The following is a 7,474-nucleotide window of genomic DNA, read 5'->3' as shown; positions in this document are numbered from 1 at the left end:
TTGAGGTATTGACATCATCAGCATATGCTGATGATATTATAGGAAACTCTTGCTTCTGGGATTTGTAAAACCCTTTGATAATGTACGTCATCGAGAAGATACGAACATATTTAACATTGTGTCTAAATGTGTTCAACCCACCTATTCTTTTTTGACATACGTAACATGCTTAACTTATCGTGTTAACAAGGTTGATAGGTCGACACAACACGTTTATCACTCGTTTATCCAAACGACATAGTTATATAAATAATAATTTAATATATTATGATTAAATATGGACTTGTCTTATTATTTCTTAGTAGTGTTTACTGAGTCATGTCAATAATTTTGTTAAACGTTTTATGTTATTCGTGACATTGAATTGCTTGTCTTTAATCATGTAAAAAGTTTCATATTGCCCACATACTTATTAAATACGTTGATGTTTAAGAAAATGATGGGTTTAATCAAACGCGCGAGTTCGTTCACAACTGGATTGAATTCTTCCCTATGAATTTAAATATATGGAGAAAATTCGGAAACGAAAAAAACGGTATTCTTTTAACTGATGCTTTACAGGGGCGAGCTACATTTACGGCCAACAGAAATGGTTTTGCTATCGACAGATCACGCGGGAGTTTAAAGACGCAGGATGACGGTTAGGTTGCTTTCTATATGTGGGTATAGTGCAATGGGCTTTAGGATTGGTCTCCATGGGAATTTGATCTCGTTTCCTTCTCTTTCAACCTTCTTTTCTTTTGTTTTATTTAGCGTGTTTAGTTTCTGTGTATTTCTCTTCTTGTACTTGCTTTTAAAGGTATGCACACGGAACTAGAAATAAAGGTATGGGAATTTGATCTCGTTTCCTTCTTTTTCAACACGTTTATCACTCTTATTATTTCTCGTCCTGTCTAGTTTCTTGCTAGCTGGTTTTTTCTTAATAAAATCTTTGTTGTTCAAAAAATATAACTATTAACTTTTTTTTGGAAGGTGGATTAAACTATAAACTACCCACAGGTTTAAAGTACATTAACCAATAGCCATTATAAATGTTTTATGAAAGTTTCAGCTATAATAATTTGTCATCATGTTTGACAGTTGGAATTTATTAAAAGTCATTATAAAGACAGTTATTTAGAACACTACATGATGCTTGTTTTAATAGATGCAATGCGGCCAATGCCATTATCAAACTAACTTTTGTATGATAAATCATTGGATGTATAGATTTTAAATTTATACATACTCATTTTCTTAAAGCTAAATGTATGGCTGTAAAAATCCCAACTAGGTGCAGATTAATTAGCAATTAATCTTAATTAGTCCTGATTAATTGCTAGTCTTCACCTCACCACCCGACTAGTGACTAGCGACTACTACAACACTCACCTCACCGTCCAACTAGCGATTACTACATGTCCACAACTGAACACCATGAATGAAAATAGCAAAATAACATAAAGACCCAGGCCCAAAAGATCGTGAGCCTTAAGCAAAATAACAGCAGGCCTTTAATGTGACTAGTTAGGGCTTTAAGCTTAGCCCATGAAGACAAACCAAGGCAACCAGTTATGATAGTTATTTACTTATTACTATGCTTGTTTAATATTTTTGGGTTGGGCTAGAATATTTTGGATTTATGTGATTCTAACTTGGTCTGACCCATTACCCGTATATTCACTTTGTTATTTTAGAACCTTAACTCACTCTAAACTTATTCTTAAATTTACACTAATGCCCACTTTAAGACTAGAACACTCAACCATTTAATAAGCAACATTTTATTATACACCTTGATAGTGCTAGAACCGGAAAACTTTACTATTCATTCACTTCTAGCTCTTAGTTTTTCAAAGCATATATTTCCATGAACCTTTTAACTTCATTGGCAAAACACCTCCCAAAATGTAGGTAGATTTCAAGTGGGCCAATGGTAATCAAAAGGGTTGTTTGAGGGACACCCAACACTCTCTAAACGGGGCCCTATACGTCCTGTATAGAGTTATACGGAGACTATATGGGGTCCTATACGTCCCATATACATAAGGGGTGTCCATAGTAGGACCCAATCAAAAACATATTTACAATGACATTTATTAAAGAAATCACTTATAAATTTTGGCAATACAGCAATAAAAGATAACCAAAAAAGGTTGATAAATTTTCAGATAGTATTAAGTTTAAAAATACGTTTGTTTAAGCATGAATGCTGTAATTAAAATTTCAAAAAGCCATTTGAGCAAATAGTGGTATTATAAAGCAGGGCCGTCTCCAAGAGTTTGATGGTCTTTTAGGCCTTGCACGAGATATAAAAATGGGCCTCAAAATATATTAAAAGAAGTTAAAAACTCATATAATATATAAAATATATTCAAAGACATTAAAAACTTATGAGCCTCAAACCTCGATAGGCCTTACACGATTGCCTAGCCTGCACATGCTTTAAGCGGGCTCTGTTATAAAGTTCATCCCATCTTAAGTGAATGGAAAAAAAAACTTTTATTGTATAGATAATTGTAAGAACAGCATGGACACTTAAATTAATTGTTTTTATGCGACTTGTAATACGGTTTTTTAATTCTATGCCCGCCAGCTCGACGTTTTAATCTAATTATCTCTCATTCTTTCTTTCACCAACGAGTAATTTTCTAAAAAAGGTCTTCGCAAGCTCTATTGTCTGCGCCGCGCACCCCACGTGCAGACATTGCCATCTGGGAACTGTTTGTTTTCTCGAAAACGTTTCATTAAAAAACTTCTGCGCAGGCTCTTCTTGGTGCAGACTTAGCCCATCCACTTCTGAGATCTTCTAAGGTCGGCAGAGGGTTAAAACATCACACCCTACCAACACCCATTATCCACCACCACCACCCACCGTTTGCCACCACCACCTATCACCCACCACTATCGTCCACCGTCCACCACGACCACCGTCTACCACCATCGTCCACCACCCACCACCGGTGTCACCATCCACCACCACCACTATAATCATCCAGCACCACCACCACCCACTATCACAGTTTGTACACCACTATTAGTTTATTTCAGCAATCTACATACGTTAAAAAACAAACAGTCTTCTGACAGACTACATAGGTTTGATTCGCCTCTTCTTCTGCAGATGTGGTTCGCAAACTGTAGACATTTTAACTATGAAAAAAACAAACAGCACCTAAGTGTTTATACGATTTTCCTAACTTTTTTTTTTCTCTTAAAATATTTAATACAGTTTGAAGAATTAAATGTATAAACTTTGGGACTGAGTGTTTTTTTGGGAGTATCTGATAAAAAGATGATTGTGTAATAATATAAAATCACGTGATTCACAACTTATATATATATATAGACATATCTGGGTCGGGTGTGTGAGTGGTGCCATTTTGACTCTATATATCATATCCATGTGAATTTCATGAATTGGAATCATTGGGTCCTAGCGTCCTACTTTAAAAATAAAATCCTACTTCAGCATGGTTTATTTAATTCCATTTTTATAAGTTAATTAAAGAAAAGTAAGGTTAATAAAATATATCTTTTATATTGCTAATCATTTAAATTATTTTTTAAATAACTTTATATTAAAAACTAGTGAATTGGATTAACTTCGATAGGGTTATGTGATGATTATAATTTATAAAATAAAAAAATAAAAAAAGCAATATAGAATTTGTTGCATTTTATGATGGATATACATGTTTTCAAATATATATAAGTAAGAGCATTCTCATCCCATTTTCTATTTTCAAACCAAAAATTACACTAAAACTCACTTTATTTTCTCTCTCTATTTCAATTAAATAATACTTTTTATAACTTTTATCATTATCTTTTCTCTTTCATTCACTCATAACCACTTTCAAAATATATTAAAAAATTATAGGGGATGAATAGTAACTTTTCAAATATACAGAAAAATCACTCTTTTTTTAAAAATATAAAAACTTTTCACTCAGAACACCCTGGATCACTCTCTAAATTATAAAAACACCCTCACATAATATAAGGGGTTGGATGAGAATGCTCTAAGATGTTAGAATTATTTCTTTATTTTTTTTAAAGTTCTTATTCATTATTAAATCATAATAGTGATCATGAAAAATAATAAAGCTAGCCATTCGTGTATAGCTAAATTTTTTGGTTACTATAACCTAACCAACAATCTTGTATATGTTAGTCTGCAAAATTTGGTATGCACAAGATGATAGATAATGAGATAGGGTGACAATGAATCTAACATGAAAAAGAAAATAAAAAAAAATCAATTATTTTATGGACCGACAAGATTATTGGGCGTTCTGGAAGATTTCTTATAGTGGATCCATGGCAAATTGAAAAAAATCCCGTCGTGTTAGTGCCACGTATGTAGTTGGGCATTTTCAATTTAGGCGTGTGTGTGGTTTCACCAACCACTTTAATTAAAATAATGTTTAAATTAAATAAATAAACTGGAAAAAGTACGAAGTGATTGTTTCTTATTGGCTAAGGGCGATTAAACCAAGGATATGTGAACAAGTAAGTGAATTTAAGAATGCAAAATTTCTCATATTTCTTACTATTTTCGTTCATTTAAATGAATTAATTGTTTACATCAAAATGAAAGACATACGAACAAGAAGCCAAACTATTATTATTATTATTATTATTATTATTTTTGATGATTGTGTAAATAATTGTATTTCTTTTTCTCATTATGAAAATAGTTGAATCATGATTTCAAATTGAATGTATAAATCGTATTAAACAAATACTTTTTTTAACTAACCATATTTTTACCTGTTTTAATATATATGCATTTTTTTTGAAAATTGGATTTTAATAATCTCTTAACTTTGACTATTTGCCGAGATTAATCACAACTCAAAAAATTTTTACAAACAATTGTAACTTTGAATATACATTTCTCCATAGGTCCTATACTAACTAAAAGTTAACCTAGTCAGTGTTTTTTTATGACACGGTCTGCTTATGTGACAAAACATGTGTCTTACTACATATGTATATTAAAAGGCAACATGTAAAGTTGCGATCATTGGATTCACAACTTTACATGTTGCGCCCTTAACTTTAATAAACAAATTTTGCTCTACTTTGCCTTTAAACTTTAGACATTTACGTGTTGGCCTCTCAACTATCATAAACAAACTTTGGCATTCTTTGAACCTTTGCCATAAGCACGTGGTCAGTCAACTTTGATAAATAAACTTTGGTCTATTTCGAACTTTTAATTTACACCAAAGTTTCCCACTTACTAGAATTATGTTTAAATATAATGGCATGGATATTTACCGGAACTGATTGAAACTTTAGTTGTCCTCTCAACTTTAGTAACACAAACTTTACCACAAAACATTTAGCTTTTTAACTTTGGTTACAGAAATTTTACACTTTTATAATAAAACTTTTAGACTTTAAAATTTGGCCAAACTTTTATAAACCTGCCAAGTTCCCATTATGTCCCTATAGCAACTTGTCATAGTTTTCGAACATATAATACATGTAACGTGCTCGGCCGTAACAAACAGATAAAAATACTTTTTAGTTATAAGAAACCATAGCAGCAAGCCAGCAAGAGAAAATTATTAAAAATGCATAGCAAGAGGCTGTAAAAGTGCAGTAAAAGGAAGCTTATAAAAGGAAAAAGAAAAAACCAAGAGAAGAAGACATAAGTCACATAATCACGTGTTCCTTTTAAAACATAAAAATATGTTATGTTCGAGTCTGAAATGTTTGACTCTTAATATGCGGTTCAGTGTTTAAGTGGGCTGGAGCTAGCACGTGCTCCTTCATTGTGTAACTACCCAAAATCTTGTTTTCTAAAACTAAAGGTATGATAATAAAAATATTAAACTGCACATGTCTTGTGGTGTTACACAATGGACGTTACAACACCATCTTCATGCCATCTCCACTTTGGTGGGATGGTAAAGGCTTAGACCTTTGGGTGAGAGGTCCAGGATTCGATCCCTGGCAATGGCGGTTTATTGTAAATAGTAGGAGGCAAGCTTAAACATTCAAAAAAAAAAAAAAAAAAACCATCTTCATGCATATGATTGGTTAGTGGGCCCACCGTACATTTAACCCAGATTAGCTCATCATTACCTGCACAAGAATATTCATAGAACGTTCTTTTTACCATACGTTATAAAGGAGGGCGACAACTTTGGCCCAAACCATTTCAAATGGGTTAATTTGAATTGTTATGAAAGGTAAATAGTTGGTTTGAGTTAGAGATTTTAACTAAAGAGGTCAAAGCAGGTCACTTCAAATAAATCGGTCGATGTGTGTTAGTGTTCTAAGAAAATGTGGCAGATTTCTGATCGGAACGGGTTTCCGCACGAGACAGGTTTCGGCACGAAACGGGTTTTAGACTGGAACAGGTTCGGTTAAGGTTTCAAGATAACACGAGTTTTCACACGGGACGTGTTGGGTTTTGGTTTCTTTTGTTTCTTTTTGGTCGATTCCGGACTCGTTTCTTGTTTTTCAGTTTCGTGTCAGTTCGGTTTTAATTTTTAGTTTCGTTTTGATCGATTTGGTTCGGTTTTGGCTTTTTGTTTCATTTTCGTCGATTTTTTCGGTTTCGGTTCAGTTTCTCAGTGTTTTTCTTATTTTATTTTTTATGGATCGAGTACAACGAAGGAAACATTCTATTTTTTTACTTTTTTTTTTTATTTATTGTTTTAGTTTATATATATTTTTTATTTTCTCAGTGGTCATATTTAAGTTGAATCACTTTGATGTACTGTACGCCACTCGTGCTTAACCAAAATTGTCATACAACCAAATTACAATACGCTACTTAGGTGTAGGAATTTCCAGACCAGCATATGGTAAGCTGGACAACGTACAATACGTTAATTACATAAGCCTTTAAGCATTTTCATCCATTAGACACCATTTCAATTATTTTAAAAATATTTTACATAAAATCAAGGTTCCAATACCCTGCAATAACAATTTAAGTAGATTCACTAAACAAGAATTTTAAATACCATGGATAATCACGTTTAACATTCGAGGTTGGGTCACATTACACCATTGTGAATCATTAGATCACATAACTAGCTATGTGATTCTATTAATCCGTATGAACACATACACACTAGTGTGATTAGGAATGGTAAAGAGACAAATACTAGTAACCACCGTACCATAACCGATTATAAAATTGTGCATGTGTTCCATGCCTGGCCAAGTGGTCAATATCCGTCTAGTACTTGTTGGTTAATTATCTGTTGGGTATCGGGCATACCTGTTGGGAATTCTTAGTACAAGTGTACAACTATTTCCAACCATGCTAATTTTTATATAATTTGTATCTATAACAACTAAAACATATGTAATTATGATAAATTATATACATATTAGCATCGCCATAAAAATGCTTGCAATAATAAAAAAAAATTAATTTTCGTGATATTAGTTCTAGATGATAATTTAATACTTTATAGCATCCAAAATGCATGCTATATCATCAAACACATATTTCAAAAGA

This window comes from Bidens hawaiensis, unplaced genomic scaffold, assembly GCF_021521415.1.
Source record: "Bidens hawaiensis isolate Kalapana, Puna unplaced genomic scaffold, B.hawaiensis_p1.1 tig00004357_1, whole genome shotgun sequence".
Lineage (NCBI taxonomy): Eukaryota > Viridiplantae > Streptophyta > Magnoliopsida > Asterales > Asteraceae > Bidens > Bidens hawaiensis.
Note: the sequence above shows the minus strand (reverse complement) of the source record.